A 17,415-nucleotide genomic window follows, 5' to 3' on the forward strand; every position below is an offset into this window, starting at 1 on the left:
TGAATATTTCTTGCTGCAAATAAGGACCCAAGAAAACAAATTCATAAAGGGACCCAGATATGTTTGAAGCACCCCGATATCTCTGCTGCTTCTTATTTGGCCTGTTCTCTTACTCCTCTGACAACACCATAGAGAACATAGAAACCCAAGGGGCTAATTCTGCAGGTGACCACTTGCCTTGCATCATGAGACTGTTTAAATGCACACCCCACCCTATATGTGAGGTGTTGGTGGTGAGGAGTGATGATGTTGTGGTTTACAAGAGAATCCCCTTTTCAAATATTGACTGGGTCCTTCCACTCATCTAAGGAGTTTTTGATCCTAGTAGGTGATGACGGTTTTGTCCAGTCTGTCCCTGTTTGGTCGGTAAACTGAGCTGAATCCCATCTGAGGGCATTGCATGTGAAGCTCTGGCATGTAGTATCACCACTCTGCCTGCTGCCATATGCCCCAAGAGTTGGAGGCTGAGTCTGGCAGATATTTGTGGGCTACTTTGAACAGTCTCTATGAGCATGAGCAAGAAGAGGAACCTGTTTTGAGGCAAAAGAGCTCTGGCCTGTAAGGAGTCGAGGTCAGCCCCTATGAATTCCAGGTGTTGCACTGGGAAAAGGGTTGACTTCTGGATATTTATCTGCAGACCCAATTCTGTAAATAAGTGCATTGTAGCTCTGGTAACTCAGTGAGCCTCCTGGAAGGATTGGGCTCTGAGGAGGCAATCATCCAGGTAGAGGTAAATCATGATCCTTTGGGTGCATAAGTGAGCAGCCTCCACTGAGAGAACTTTGGAAAATACTTATGCAGCTAATGATAAGCCGAAGGGCAACACTCTGTATTGATAGTGGTCTTGTCCCAGAGTGAATCTGAGAAATCGTCTGAGAGTCAGCAGAATTGAGATATGAAAAAAGGCATCTTGAAGGTCGAGGGCCAAAAACCAGTTTCCTTGTTCCGGTGCTGGAACAATCTCTGATAAGGTGACCATCTTGAACTTTTGAGCCTTGACAAACTTGTTGAGAGCCCTGAGGTCCAGTATGGGTCTCCAACTTCCTTTCCTTTTGGATACTAGAAATAACAAAAGTAGAACATTTTGTCACCTAGATTTTGATGTAGTGGTTCTATGGGTCCTAACTGGAGGAGACACTTTACCTCTTGTCATAGTAAACTCTCGTGAGAAGCACAGAAGCCAACTTTCCCAGGTGCCGGTGGGTGCTCACACCCCCCTGCCCCAGCCCCGACTCCACCCTTTCCCTGCCCCACCCCCATTCCAACCCCTTCTCCAAAGTCCCCGCCCCAACTCTGCCCCTTCCTGCCCCTATTGGACCCCTTCCCCAAATCTCTGCCCAGCCCCATCTCTTCCCCAAGCACGCCACATTCCCCCTCCCCGCCCGCTGCACAAAATAGTGGTTTTGCAGCGCAAGCGCTGAAGGGCATGGAGGGAGGGAGAGAAGGGGGAAAAGCAGACATGCGGCATGCGGAGGAGATGAAGGTGAAATGGAGCGGGGCAGGGAGCTGCCATGGGTGTTCCAGTCCCGGAGCACCCACAGAGTCAGCGCCTATGGTGAGAAGGGTCCCTGAAGACAGATGGGAAGGGTATTGTGAAAGTGGTAGGGAGGTAAAAAGCATGGGGTACCTAGTTCAAATGATCTCTAGGACCCATCGGTCTGATGTTATGCATTGCCAGGCACTGCAGAACACTGGCAGTCAGTAGCCAAATTGGTGTAAACCGGTAGTCAACTGCATCATTTGAGGGGATTGGTCTAACAGCGCCTTGACCCACCCATGAAAACATGTTTGGACATAGAGGGCTGGGACAAAGAAGAATATGGGCCAGATGGTTTACAGCTGAGAAATTTGCCCTTCTTTCTTTCCTATTCATGGTGGTGTTAAGCCAGGTACTGAGATGTGGGTAGTCTGTGTTGGGATTGGGAACTGATTTTTTTGTCCTTGTGTGTAGATGCCCAGCAAACAGAAAATGGCCCTAGAGACTTTCAAGGTGTGAAGGGAGGCACCAGTTTTCTCTGCAAAGAGCTTCATGTCCTCAAAAGGGAGGTCTTCAACTGTAGAATGTACCTCAGGAAGCCGAACAGATGGAGCCAAGATGCCCTTCACATCACCACCATCGTGGAGATGGACATAGCCACTGTGTCAGCTGCGTTGAGGGCAGATTGTAGCAATGCCTTTGCCACTAACTGACCCTCTTGGACAATGGCCTTAAATTGGTCATGATGTAACTCTGGCATCCATTCAATAAAATCATTCAGTTTTGAATAGTTTATATAATCATATTTTGCCATGAGGGCCTGGTAGTTGGTGATGTGAAATTGAAGTGTGGCTGAGGAGTACGCTTTCCTTCCAGAAAGTCTAGGGGCTTCCAATTCCTATCATATGGAGTGGCCCTTGACTGGTGTTGTCAACCTCAGGAGTTGACAGTGTCCACCAGGATGGATTTGGGTGGTGGGTGAGGGAAAAGGAATTCAGATTCCTTGGCAAGGACATAATATTTTTTGTCTGTCCACTTACAGGTAGGTGCTACTGATGCTGCGGTTTGCCATACAGTTGTTGCTGCATCTAAGATGGCTTAATTAATAAGGAAGATGATCTTTGAAGAGGAGAAGGAAGAGTGGAGGACATCAAGGTGCCAGTGGAGAATGTCCTTGACTTCTTCCATTGGTATTTTGGAGAGCCTCTGCAACTTTTTTTTTTGCCAACTCCTGGAAGAAACAAAAAGTCATCTGTCTCAGATGGTGGGGAAAGCATGATGGCTTCATCCCAGGAGGAGGAGGATATGGTCCTCGGTGTTGCTTCTTCCATGGCATCACCCTTCTCCTCTATGATGTCTTGTAGGATCCAAAGCTCTGGATGCTGCAGCCGAGGAAGTGTGTGATCAGAGTTCTTGGGCAAGGCTCAAAATCAGAGAGTCTGCTGGAAATATGCTGCCCAAGGGTGCTAATAGATACATTGGGGAGGTGGTGGCATACAGCCCAGTGGTTGTGCCCATGGATGGCTGTATCAGGATAGCGGGAGTGAGGCCAACTGCAGATATATTTTTGGGCTTTGCTGGTATTGAGCACCATACGGGTCCTGAGAGGAGTACTGTGATGCTACCTCCTCTGGCTTGCTGTCTGAATGCTCACTAGAGAGTGGGGGAACATGGCTTACTAGTGGGGATGATTCCTGTGCTAGGCTAGGTGGATGCTTGATGTGGAGGTCCCGGTACTGAAAGGCAGGGACTTTTGTACATCCAGTATTCTGGAGCGGTGGGATTCCAAAGTACTGATCATCCCTTTGTCAGTGGAGGTGCCGGGAGGGATGGGGATCTTGTCTGTACCAGTTGCTCCAGTACTGGGCGAGATGTCGATAATGGTAATGGTGTAGACTCTCATACTGGGAGCCCATTTTTAGTGCAGTGCTTATTTCTATCCTTTGATGCTGATGGTTCAGTGCCTGGGCCCATTTAGTCCATGAGCATGTCAGTGGTACTGGCCATTGTTGGTCTCCATGAGTTATGGGTACCGGACAGAGATGGTCTCAGTGCCAAAGGTGTCAAAGATACCAAACGAGATGGAGATCACTTATGGCTATCACAGGGCTCACTATGGGGACTTCTCTTCTTAGATGACTTGTGGGCAGGGTCATCAGCTTGTTTCTTCAACCCACAACTTTTAGATGTAGAGGGCTGTGGGGAAGATTCACGTCTGCCAAGTGACTTGTTGCACAGGTCCTGTGGGTGCCTGAGAGCCACCTCCATGAAAATCATCTTCTGTTGGAGCTCTCTGTGCTTGCTAGATCATGGCTGGAGTTGTTGGCAGAGACCAGACTTTTGCTGGATGTGGCCTTCCACGAGGCAGGGAATGCACTGGCAATGCTTGTCTGGAATCACGATTGCCTCCTTGCAAGTGAGGCACTTCTTGAAGCCTGGCGAACTGGGCATAACCCTTGGTTATGTCTTTTTTTAAAAGGGAAAAATAAGAAAAAGGAGAAAAATCTAGGAACTAGGAGACTAAGTAACTACAGAAATTCACATTAAAGTAATAGCCTTAACTGACTGTGAATAGCTCCATCTCTATCCAGGGGCAGTACAGAAGAATCTGAGGGGGGTTAGCCCATGTGCACTGTCTAGTCTCGTGGTGCAGCACGAGGAGGGACAGCGCATGTGCCAGCCTATGGACATTGTTACCAAAGTTCTCTGATCAGCAGCGCAGGGAGACAAGAACACCTACTGTGAAGCACCCACAGGGGCGCTACTCAAAGAAGCAGTAATACTACCTGGATTATAAAGATGGGGAATGGAAGCACAGAGGTTCAGCTCCACAAATGGTGTTGCAATGCCTCACCTCTAGGCGCCTAGAAAATCACAGGAACAACACTGTGATGCACGAAGCCTGAGTCAGGCTCCTAGCCTCCCTATACAAGAATGGGGAGAGATAGGCACCTTTGCATGGGTGCCACGAAAGCCAGCACATCGGAGGAGGAGGTGTGAGAGCAGCCACCTAGGCTAGCCAATGGACGGTGCACACAAGACGAGTATGTTCTAAGCCCGACCCTTGTCATAGAGATAGGGGCCTAAGTCAGAGCTACAGGGAGGTGCCTCTCTCTACTAGGTGCACAACCGGGAACCCCTCGGGAACCCCTCGGGAACACTTGCAATCAAACATCTTAGGTGCCTACGTTGTTCTTATGAGAATGAGTTAGGCACCTGCCTCACACCACACAAAATGGCCAGTGGTGCCTATCTTGTAACTTTTATCTCAGTGGTTCGAGCACTCACCTGAGATGTAGGAAACCCAGACTCAGCTCACCCCTCCACCTGGGGGGAAGGGAGGTAAAGAATTTGAGCAGAGGGCTCCCCCTCTCAGGAGACTGCTCTAACCACTAAGCTATGGGAGAGTCTGATGTGGGGCTCCCTCAGTCCTGTTGAATCTGTTCCGCTCTGGATAAATAATGAAAGAGTCATTGGAACAGGGGAACAGTAGTTTGGGTCTCCTACCACCCACGTGGGTGTCTATTCACTAGGCTAAAGAGTCATGCTCACATTCTCTCTCAGTGACTAATTATTTATGCCTCCAGATTGGGCCCCAGGCAGTGCTTAATTTGTAATGAAAGAGGTGCCGGGACTCAAGCAATTTTTTTTTTACTTTCATAACTGACACGGCAAGCCCAGAGGTGCCAGGCCTATGAACTGCCAAGATCAGAGGTGCCGAGGCTTAGCCTTCGCAAGCCCTGGCACAAATTAAGCACTGGCCTCATGAGTAGGATAAGCATTACTCTGTCTACCTTCCTCCAGTTCGTAGATTGCACTGGTATTTAGGCAGTAGATAGGTGTACAGACACCTCAAGGGAAGCATTGTGCACATGCTCAGAGGCAGAAACTTAAGCACCTAGGGAAATTTTACAGTGAAAAATGTAAGCACTGAGTGAGTTTAGGCACCTATATGGTTCATTGGCAGTTGAGTTGGAGGGTTGTGGATCACACTGGTGCCTTAAACTGGGACTTGGACACCTAAATACTGGGTTGAGGCACCTAAGTATCTTTGTAGATCTACACCAGAGAGGTTAAGGGACATACCCAAGTGCACACAGGAAGTTTGTAGCAAAGCCACTTCCTGAGTCTCACTTTAGTGCCTTAATAAAATGGCCAAACCACTTGGACCAATTTAATCCTGAGTCACAAGAAACATGATAATCTCCGACAATGGAGATTGACTTCTTAGAAAACAGACTCAAAATAGTAAATCCTGTGGTCTCCTATATTATGAAAAGAATCATTTCCCTGTCATTTAGTCAAACTGAGATTCATTTGGAAGTAGAAACTGCTTCTAGTGATGTGAATTACATTTAACTTAGCACACTGGAGAATGAAGAGAGATGGGTATCAAGCTTTTGGGCAAGTTGTTCTCTCTCTTTGATTAGTTTTAGAAATGTTAGTTCTTTTCAGCAGTCAAGAGATTTCCTCTCCTGGTGATTGCTCTGCACTTTCCCACCATGTACTTAATAATTATAAAAGAGTGTGGTGGAAAGTGATGTTTTAACCCATATTTTAGGGGCCCCAAATGGGCTCTAAAAACACTGTAGTCTTACATTTTCATCTAGAGATAATTATTAGATAATGCCCGTAGTAAATTATTTGCTGCTCATATAGCACCTAATATTCACTACCTTCAGGTAATTATTCACCATTTTAAGAGAAAGTACATTCAGGTGTTCGCTAGCAATTTTAAAATTGTACCCACAATGGCCAGTCCTTTGCCTCAGGCACAGTATATTAATAATCTTTCTAAGTAGACGTAGCATTACACACAATAGGGCAAATCCTGGTCTCAGTTACACCATTATAAATCCAGATTTACTTCTTTGACCTTCATGGAGTTACTTCATTCATTCCTACCAGATCTCAGTGGATCTCTGGATTTACACTGGTGTAACAGATTAGAATCTGTCTCAGTAGAATTACTAACAGCATGGGCTGAGAGCAGATGGATCTAGTAATCAAGCTGTTTGATACTAAAAGCCCTTATGAAGAGTGAAGGAAGACTGGTCCCTGGAAATCAAAACTGCACGTATATGACGTATATAACATATCTACTGTATCCATGAGTAAGTTGCTGTAAGTGCTGCTGATAAAATATGAAGCAGCTATTACATTATATGGCATAGTAGGACAACAACTAATGCAATCCTAAAAGAATATTTCTTTTTATTTAAAAAAAAAATTAAGTCTGAAACGGAGGTCAGGAGTAATTTATGTAATTAACATATGACGCATACATAACTCCTTACATCCTGAAATATCTCCAGACATTTCACAAACCATGTACATATATCAGCATTGAAGGATAAGTATCAGAGGGTAGCCGTGTTAGTCTGGATCTGTAAAAGCAGCAAAGAATCCTGTGGCACCTTATAGACTAACAGACGTTTTGGAGCATGAGCTTTCGTGGGTGAATACCCACTTCCTCAGATGCATGTCTGACATGCATCTGAGGAAGTGGGTATTCACCCACGAAAGCTCATGCTCCAAAACGTCTGTTAGTCTATAAGGTGCCACAGGATTCTTTGCTGCATTGAAGGACAGCCACTTCTGGCATGCAGCAAACTGCACAACCGTACATAAGAGGCAGAGGAGCCCTTTCGGCCAATGGCATCAGAGCAAACTTTTGTTTTCACAAGGTGTACAATAGGTTTCTTTTGAAAATATAAATTTTCTTCCAAAAGGTCCACATATCATAAACAACATCCACAGCAATCTTCAAAGGTAGACGATTAGGGAAACATAGCCTAGACAGAGCTACTATAAGGTGGGTGCATAACTGGTTGGAAAACCATTGCCAGAGATTAGTTATCAGTGGTTAACAGTTAAGCTGGAAGGGCATAATGAGTGGGATCTAGTTCTGTTCAGTATCTTCATAAATGATTTAGATAATGGTATAGAGAGTACACTTATAAAGTTTGCAGATGACACCAAACTGGAAGGGGTTGCAAGTGCTTTTGAGGATAGGATTAAAATACAAAATGATCTGGACAAACTAGAGAAGTGGTCTGAGGTAAACAAGATGAAATTCAGTAAGGAGAAATGCAAAGTACTCCACTTAGGAAGGAACAATTAATTGTACACATACAAAATGGGAAATGACTGCCTAGGAAGGAGTACTGTGTAAAGGGATCTGGGGTTATGGTGGATCACAAGCTAAATATGAGTCAAGAGTGTAACACTGTTGCAAAAAACAAACACACAAAAAAAATCCCACCTTATTCTGGGATGTATTAGTAGGAGTATTGTATTCAAGACATGAGAAGTAATTTTTTCACTCTACTCCATGCTGATAAGGCATCAGTTGGAGTATTGTGTCCAGTTCTGGGTGCCACATTTCAGGAAAGATGGGGGCAAACTGGAAAAAGTCAAAAGGAGAGCAACAAAAATGATTAAAGCTCTAGAAAACATGATTTATGAGGAAAGATTGAAAAATATGGGTTGTTTAATCTGGAGAAGAGAAGAGACGAGACTGAGGGGAGACATGATAACAGTTTTCAAGTACATAAAAGGTTGTTACAAGGAGGAGAGTGAAAAACTATTCTCATTAACCTCTGAGGATAAGACAAGAAGCAATGGGCTTAAACTGGAGAAAGGGAGGTTTAGGGTTGAACACTAGGAAAAACTTACTGTCAGGGTAGTTAAGCAAGAAATTGCCTAGGGAAGCTGTGGAATCTCTGTCATTGGGGATTTTTAAGAGCAGGTTACACAAACACCTGTCAGGAATGGTCTAAGTTATTACTTAATGCTGCCTTGAGTGCAGATGATTGTGCTAGATGACCTATTGAGGTCCCTTCCAGTCCTACACGTCTATGATTCTATGCTAAAGAGGAGAGTGTCTAATCACATGGGCACAGGAGCCTAGGAACTTAGAATACTGTACACTAATTTTAATTAAAAAGGGGGCTTAACAACTATTAACATGAAAGTTAGGGTTAGTAATTCAGTGATCCTCATTAACCATCTTCCTGCAGAACAATCAACTCCAATATTGTCCATAACTTATAGTCAGTGGACTTTGGCTGTATGCCGTGATCCAATTACATACATATTCTTTTTGTGTGTACATTCCCAAAACTTCAAACCACTCTTTTTGTTTTAAAATGGAATCCATTCAGCCAACTAAAATTGTTTATACTCTATTACAAACCCAACTATCTCCTGCTGCAAGGATATCTCCTCCATTACTGGGGAAAGTAAGTGAATCCAGGGTAGGCTGTCTACCTCCATGGAAACAAAATTGGAAAAGAAAAATGCATTTGCACTAGCCTCCCTGATGGAGTTTGTTGACAGAGCTGCTAAAAGCGGTGAGTGAAGTTGGTGCCATCACCTGCAAAGTAGACCTAAAAGTCAGCAGAGAAAGCCTTAGCCCACTCCTGAATGATGCAATAAATATCTCTTTCAGAAAGGGCATTCTTCAAACCTCTCAAACATATTATAGTCGAACTAATGTTACATTACTTCTTCATTAATGTTCCAACCACTGTCTAGTCTCCAGAGTCCTTTTTCTGGACAAAAGTGAGCTAATTCCAACAAATCTCCTCACACAGCTTATTTTATTTGGTTATGTATTTGGATTTTAAAACCAAAATGATGTATTATTTAAAACCACAGAAACCCAGACAGAGGCATGCAGCAGTTCCCACCGCATACAGCAATAGTTAATCTAGCCTAATAAAACTAATATATTTGTTCTTCAGTAAAATGCCTTAAGGAAAACCCATACAACAAAAGGCCCCTTTAAAATAATTAGCCTCTCAGTGTGTCCTGAAGCCTAAGTTTAGTTATTCTGGACCTAAGGAAGGGAACAACTTCCAAACCCAAGGGAATGTACTGTCAACAGCTCTCTTTTTGGTTAGGGTCTCCACTATTCACAAGATTCACTGGTTCATTAGTTGGTCTGGCTGCAAACATCCAAGCTCCTTTAAATAAGAACAGGTTACTGCTGCCGGTTCCCATGGATCATGTTAGAGTCCTTCACTTGACTGTATTGAACCTCCTAACCCATTTTTTCCCCCCTAGCCCTGCAGAGTCTACTGGAACTGCTCTCCAAAAGGCAACCTGAGAATCACTGATACTTTTGATAGCATTTTGTCAAATTCTGATTGGCCTGGATGATCTCCCCACTTCAGAGATGAAGGAAGATCTTGCTCTCCCCTTCAGACTATGCACATTGTTCCAACTGCCCCACAGCAATATGGTGACCAATGCTGTGAACACCAAGTCATGCAAAAGTTTAAACTGGCCTGTAGCTTGCCGGTGACATATTTGGGGAAATTCCTTGGGATACCTTTTAGAGGGGAGATACAGTCTGCAGAGACCACAAACATGGTGTGTCAGCCTCTTCTTGGGGAAAAGCGCATGGTGGGACCTCTAGCTGGACAGCGATTGGAGGAAGGAGAAAAGACAGTTACCTTTTCCATAACTGGCATTCTTCAAGATGTGTTGTTCATGTCCATTCCACAGTAGGTGTGTGCTCGCCATGTGCACTAGTGCTGGAAGTTTTTCCCCTAGCAGTACCCATAGTGGAGCAGCCCAGCGACCCCTGGAGTGGCGCCTCTATGGCACGGTATAAGGGGTGCTATGTGCTCCCCCTACTCTCAGTTCGTTCTTGCCAGACAACTCCAACAGAGGGGAAGGAGGGCAGGATGTGGAACAGACACAAGCAACATATCTCAAAGAACACCAGTTACAGAAAAGGCAACCGTCTTTTCTTCTTCGAGTGATTGTTCATGTGCATTCCGCAATAGGTGATTCCAAGCTATATCTGTTGGAGGTGGGTAGGAGTTCACAAATCCTCAGGATGGAGCACAGCCCTGCCGAACCCGGCGTCATCCCTGGTCTGGGAGATGATTGCATAATGCGAGGTGAACGTATGAACTGAAGACCACGTGGCAGCCCTACAAATGTCCTAAATAGGGATGTGGGCCAAAAAGGCAGCTGACGAGGACTGCCCCTGAATTGAGTGTGCCTTCACAACTGGTGGCAGAGGGATTCCCGCCAAGTCATAAGAAGTACAGATGCACAAGGTGATCCAGTTAGAGAGCCGCTGAGTGGAGATCGGCCAACCTTTTATGCACTTGGCCGAAGAAACAATCAGTTGCGAGGAATTTCTGAATGGCTTAGTCCACTCCTGGTAGAAAGCCAGAGCCCATCTAACATCCAGCGTATGGAGGTGATGCTCTTCATTGGAAGCATTGGGCTTGGGGCAGAGGACTGGCAGAAAAATGTCCTGACCCATGTGATAGGCGGAGACCATCTTTGGGAGGAATGAGGGGCATGGGGGGAACTGGACCTTATCCTTATGAAACACAGTGCACGGGGGCTCAGAGGTCAGGGCCCTGAGCTCTGAGACTCGCCTAGCAGACGTATCACAACCAGGAAAGCCACCTTCCACGAGAGGTGTGACCAGGAGCATGTGGCTAGCGGCTCAAACGGGGGCCTCGTGAGACAGGCCAACACCAAGTTTAGGTCCCACTGCAGGACAGGGGGCCTAACATGTGGGAAGAGATGATCCAAACCCTTAAGGAATCAGCCAGTCATAGCATGGGAGAATACCATGTGGCCCTACACCGGTGGATGGAAGGCCTATATGGCTGCCAGGTGCACCTTTACTGACAAGGGTGCCAAGCCCTGGGCTCTAAGGTGAAGGAGGTAGTCCAGGGTAAGCTGGATCAGGGCAGCCACCGGGGAAACGCCCCACTCATCCACCCATCTGGAAAACCGAGATCACTTTGCCAAGTAGGCTTAGAACATAAAGGGACCGTCTGCTTTCTAGGAGGATGAGCTGAATCTCTTCTGAACATGTCCTTTTCTCCCTACCTAACCATTGAGAAGCCATGCCGTGAGCTGGAGTGCCACTAGGATGGGGTGGAGGAGGTGGCCCTGATCCTGGGAGAGCAGGTCCAGGCGGGATGGCAACGGCCACAGCAGGGCGACCACCAGGACTGTGAGAGTCGTGTACCAATGCTGTCTGGACCATGCCAGGGCAATCAGAAGGACCCAGGCCTTGTCCATCTTTTCCAGGACCTTGCCGATCAGTGGGAGTGGGGGAAAGGCATAGAGAAACTGGCCTGACCAGGACAGGAGGAAGGCATCGGAGATAGCCCCTGACCCCCAGCCTGGAGCAGAACCGGGTACAGTCACAGTTCTGCTGAGACACGACAGGTCCACCTGGGGAGTTCCCCACACTTGGAAAAGTCTGTACACCACCTCTGAGTGGAGAGACCACTTGGGCTGGGAGGAGAAGTTCCTGGTCACGTGATCCACTCACGCGTTCCAGACACCTGGTAGATGGAAGGCCTGTAGGCAGATGTCATGGGCTATATAAAAAAGTCCCACAGCCTGAGGGCATCGTGGCAGAGGATTGGGCCCTATCTTGCCTGTTGATATAGAACATCGAGGCCATGTTGTCCTTGAGGACCCTGACCACCCTGCCCTCCAGGTGTGAGCAGAAGGCCATGCATGCCAGCCATACTGCCCTGAGCTCCTTGCCGTTTATGGGGAGGGTCAGCTCCCAAGCTGACCACAGACCTCGGATCTGAACATTCCACACATGGGCCCCCCATTTCAGGTCTGACGCGTTGGACACCAGCTCCAGCAACAGGGCCCTGCCCCTGAACGGGACCCCTTAGAGCATGTTTCTCGGGGACAACCACCACCATAGGGAGGTGATCACCGGTTCAGGTACTGTGAGGACTTTGTCCATCCTGTCCCTGGCCTAGGAGAACTCCAAGGCCAACCAGAGCTGTAGGGGCCTCATCCTGAGTCTGGCATGACAGACCACATATGTGCACAATAACATTTGACCCAAGAGCTGGAGGCATGCTCTGGCTGTTGTCACCGAAACCTTGTGACCGTGTCGATGAGCCCCTTCAGGGTCTCGAACCTGTCCAGTGGGAGAGAGGCTCTGGCCAATGAGGCATCCAGGACCGTCCTGATAAACTCTATGCATTGAACCAGGACTATCATGGACTTGGTGTTGTTTACCAACAGGTCCAAAGTGGTGCACATGGACAGAAGGAGTGCCACATGATCCCGCACCTGTGACCAGGAGCTGCCCTTGACCAACCACTTGTCCAGATAGGGGAAGATCTGGACCCCTCGGTGCCTAAGGTGGGCCGCCACCACCAACATACATTTGGTGAATATCCTGGAGGCAGTGAACAAGCCAAATGGGACGACCATAAATTGGTAGTATTCCTGACCCACCGTGAAACGGAGGAAGCGTCTGTGCCCCTTGAACATATGAATGTGGAATTACGCATCCTGCAGATTGAGGGCGGTGTACCAGTCCCCGGGATCCAGGAAGAGGATGATGGAGGCCAGGGAGACCATGCAGAACTTGAGCTTCACCATGTACTGGCTCAGGTCTCTCAGGTCGAAGATGGGCCTGAGCCCCGCTTTGGCCTTCAATATAAGAAAACAGCGAGAATAGTACCCCTTGCCGTTAAACTCCCCGGGTACCTCTTCCACTGCTCCTTGGCCCAGGAGCTCTCCACCTCCTGCTTGATCATGTACGTATGGATGTAGCCCTGGGAGATGGAATTGAGAACCCATCAGTCCGAGGTCAGCTGTGACAACTCTGGGAGGAAAGCACACAACCGATTGGAGAAGGGAAGCTTTACTGGGGGTGGATCCCTGATGACAACTGGCAGGGCGAGTTGGGAGGTCCTGCAGGGAGGTCTGCACCTCTCTGGACAGCCCAGCCTCCCTGAATCTCTACTTTTTGGGGTAAGCGCAGGCTGGCCCTGCTGCTCCCTGTGGTTGACCAACTCAACCACCAGGGAGTTAGGACCAGGATAGGTGTATAAGTATTCATGCCCCTTGGCGGGTACAAAATACTTGCGTTCCACTCTCTTGGAGATGTGGGCCAAGGAGGCCGGTGTTTGCCAGCGGGCATTTGAAATTTTTTCCACCCCTTCATGGAGAAGCAAGGCCACCCTGCCCAGTGCCAAGGAGGACAGCATATTAAACAGGGAGTCTGAGGGCTCCTCCATCTCCTCTGCTTGGAGGTGGAGGCTTGATGTCACCCTTTATAAGAGTTCTTGGTGACCCCGAAGTCCTCCTGCGGAATAGAGGGAGGTGGGGCCATAATCGCCTCATCCAGGAAGAGTGAGAAGGCCAGCGCTGTACTTTGGGTGTCCACTGGCCAGAGGGTCCACCACCTGGTCAGTCTCCTGGCACGGTGCCAAGGATGTACATCCCATCGACTCTTTCCTCGGAGGTCTGGAGAGGTAGGCCAATGGTCCTTCTGAGGCTCCAGCCACTAAGCAAACACCCACCAGAGGCTGCTTCAGAGGCCATGGTGCCCACTGGTACCATTGGGCCGGCCATGGGGCCTAGTGCCACTGTACCTGCTGTGGCACCAGCGGAGCTGGCTGTTCGGCCTGGCTGGCCTGGCCCATCTATGGATGACTACAGAGGGAGGCTGGACAGACATACGACCTGCTGCTGTCCCCAGACCAGTGGGAGTGGCAGCGCCAGGAGTGGTGCCGACCACAGGACTGCAATCCCGACATGGAGGACCGGTAGTGTCGGTAAAAGCTGCTCCGCTATAGGCTCCAGTGGGCAGACTCGTGATGGCGAGACAGTGACAATCGACATCCGGGGCTGCGGAGATCCCAGTAGCGGCTTGCCTCTGGAGCGAAGGGCCGATATCGGCGGTGCTCCTGGTACTGGCATGGACATAACATCCCAGGTTGCCTGCAGGGCCTCTGGCGTGGAGGTTATCTGGACATCCGGGGAGGCCTTCTCCAAATGGATTACTCCGCCTGATTGGAATAGGAGGCCTAGTGGCCACTGGGGATCTAGGACTGCCCAACATGGGTCTAACCTCTGTCCTGGGTTTACTCCGGTGCCCTGGAGAAGGCCTCTTTCTAGCCTTCTAGGCATGCCCCATGGACGGGGAGTGGTGCCGACTAGTCAATGGCTCCTAAGGGTCAACACGCACTGACACCGCAGTGCCCAGTGCCAACTCGGAGCAGCGTGCCAGAGCCAGTGCCAACTCCATCAGAATAGCCCAGAGCCTAATGTCCCTTTTTCTCGTGGTCCGAGGCTTAAACAACTTGCAAATCTTGCGGCAATTGCTGAGATGGGTTTCCTCCAAACAGTGCAGACAGTCCGCGTGCAGCTCACTCAGTGGCATAGATCGCCTACAAGCTAACTGAACTAACTAACTAACTACAGGTACCATACACTGAACAAACAAGCAGTTTTGGGGATGAGCTGCAGCAAAGCTGGAGCAGAGCAGTTCCAAAGCACCTTTACTGGTGACAAGAAACAACTGAGGGTGGGGGGAACGCACAGCACCCCTTGTATTGTGCCATGGAGATGCCACTCTAGGGGTCGCTGGGCCGTTTCCCTACAGGTACTGCTAGGGGAAAAACTTCCGGCACCAGTGCACGTGGTGAGCACACACACCTATTGTGGAATACATATGAGCAATCACTCAAAAAAGAACTAACTTTACCAGTTACAGTGGCATGGTTAGGGCTGCCACCCGCACAGCCAAATAATAATGGGATGTAACTAGTTATAGGAACTAAACCATGTGCAGTCTACACATCAAGTATGGATGGGGCATGGTCAGGTGTCACCAGTTAACCAACTGTTAACAGTGACCTCTGTGCACACAAACCACCTTTGTAACCATGTCCATGTTTGGCTAGAGCAAGGGTGGGCAAACTTTTTGGCCTGAGGGCCACATTGGGGTTGCAAAACTGGATGGAGGACCAGGTAGGGAAGGTTGTGCCCCCCCCAAACAGCCTGGCCTGTGCCACCTCCACTTCCCAACCCTGACTGCCCCCTTCAGAACTCCTGACCCATCCAACCCCCCCTGCTCCTTGTCCCCTAACTGCCCCCTCCCAGGACTCCCCACCCCTAACCACCCCCTGGGATCCCAACCCTTATCCAACCCCCCTGCTCCCAGTCCCCTGACTGACCCAACCCCATCCATGCACCCAACCCAGTGCCTATCCAACCCCGTTTCTCGTCCCCTGACTACCCCTCCCAAACTTCCACCCCCTTCAACTGCCCCCTGCTCTCTGTCCCGACTAACCACCAGGACCCCCGTCCCTTATGCAACCCACTGGCCCCGGCCCCAGCTGAGTTACCACTTACCACGCCAAGCAGAGCATGCAGAGCAGCATGCCTGGCTGCCGCACCGGCTGGATCCAGACATGCTGCTGCTCTGCTTGGCAGAAGCGTGCGGCGGCGTGGCTCTGTGGTGGAAGGGGGAACAGCGGGGGAGGGGCCAGGGGCTAGCCTCCCTGGCCAAGAGCCATGGGGCCGGGCAGGATGGTTCCACGGGCCGGATGTGGCCCACGGACCATAGTTTGCTCACCTCTGGGTAAGAGGCACAATATAAAGTGGTCCAATGTGCCCTTTCTTTCTTTGTTTTTTCACTTTTTAGACTGTAAGTTCTGTGGGGCAGGGACCCTTATCTATGTGTTTGCACAGTGCCTAAGAAATCAGATACTAATTCTTACTGGAGCCTTTGGGAACTGCCACAATACAGATACATCCATAAATAATAGCACTCGCTGACTGAGGTGGAACCCCAACGGGAACGAGGGTGGCAGAACTGGGCATACTGTTCTGACTAAGACAGCAGATGCCCATTACTAATACAGCAGAAATGCTGCCTGTCAGAATGGAGGGGACTTGTCAGAGCTGTGCATGAAAGCTCACATGTGGAATCTGTGCTGTGTCTGTATTGCTAATGCCATCAGCAGCTCTTTCAGGAGTACTAAAATCATCCAAAAAAAATTTTTTTTAAAGAGTTGTCATTGTTTCTCAAGTAGATAAGAGGTTCATTAAATTTCAGGCTACTGATACCACCTTCTTCATGGGGTAGGAAATGTTAAACACCACTGAAAATTGAGAAAGAATCAAATTGCTGCCTAATTTACAAACTAACAGTCAACAGACATCACATTAAACAGCTGATCAGCCTTCAAAATTATTGTAGCCAGGTTTACTTTTTTAGATCATTTTTTAGTCTTTGAAATGTCAAATGCAATGATCCGTCTGAGCTACAAATGTGGCTGTACATATGCAAGAGTGTCATCAACACAGATAAGAGCTGAAAGCAACCTTACAAGGATTCATTACAGAATTTATCACTACTTTGCATAAAATTCATGAAGACAATATACTCAACAAGCCGCTATTCCATTTCATGATTGGTTTAAATTTTGGAAAGAATCTCCATCTTGTAACTGACTATTCTCTTCAACCACAGAGTAGAGTCAGGACCCTTGTACTCACATCTGTTCTTCAGTCATGAATCATTCTGAATCCAACCCTGCACAGATTTGTGCTGCAGAAACTAAGGCAAAGTTTTTCATAAAGAAAAGCCTAAAGTTAGGCCCCTAAATGCATAATCAGGCACCTAAATAAAGTGGCCTTATTTTTCAAACATCCTGAGCACCTATAGGAGTGTTCTATGAATGACAGATGTTCACATATCTGTAAATAGTTAGTTGATAGATAAAGATACCGGTAGATGGCACTGAGGAAGATGTGTTTTGTCGGACCACAGAACTACTACTAATGCAAGGAGCCTAGGTAACAAGATGGAGGAACTGGAGCTACTGGTGCAGGAAGTGAAACCGGATATTATAGGGATAACAGAAACCTGGTGGAATAGTACTCATGACTGGAGTACAGGTATTGAAGGCTATGTGCTGTTTAGAAAAGACAGGAAGAAAGGCAAAGGTGATGGAGTAGCCTTGTACATCAATGATGAGATTAACTGTAATGAAATAAGAAGCGATGGAATGGATAAGACAGAGTCTGTCTGGGCAAAAATCACACTGGGTAAAAAAGCAACTAGAGCTTCCCCTGAGATAGTGCTTGGGGTGTGCTATAGACCACCGGGATCTGAT

The sequence above is a fragment of the Gopherus evgoodei genome, chromosome 1 (assembly GCF_007399415.2).
Source record: "Gopherus evgoodei ecotype Sinaloan lineage chromosome 1, rGopEvg1_v1.p, whole genome shotgun sequence".
NCBI lineage: Eukaryota > Metazoa > Chordata > Testudines > Testudinidae > Gopherus > Gopherus evgoodei.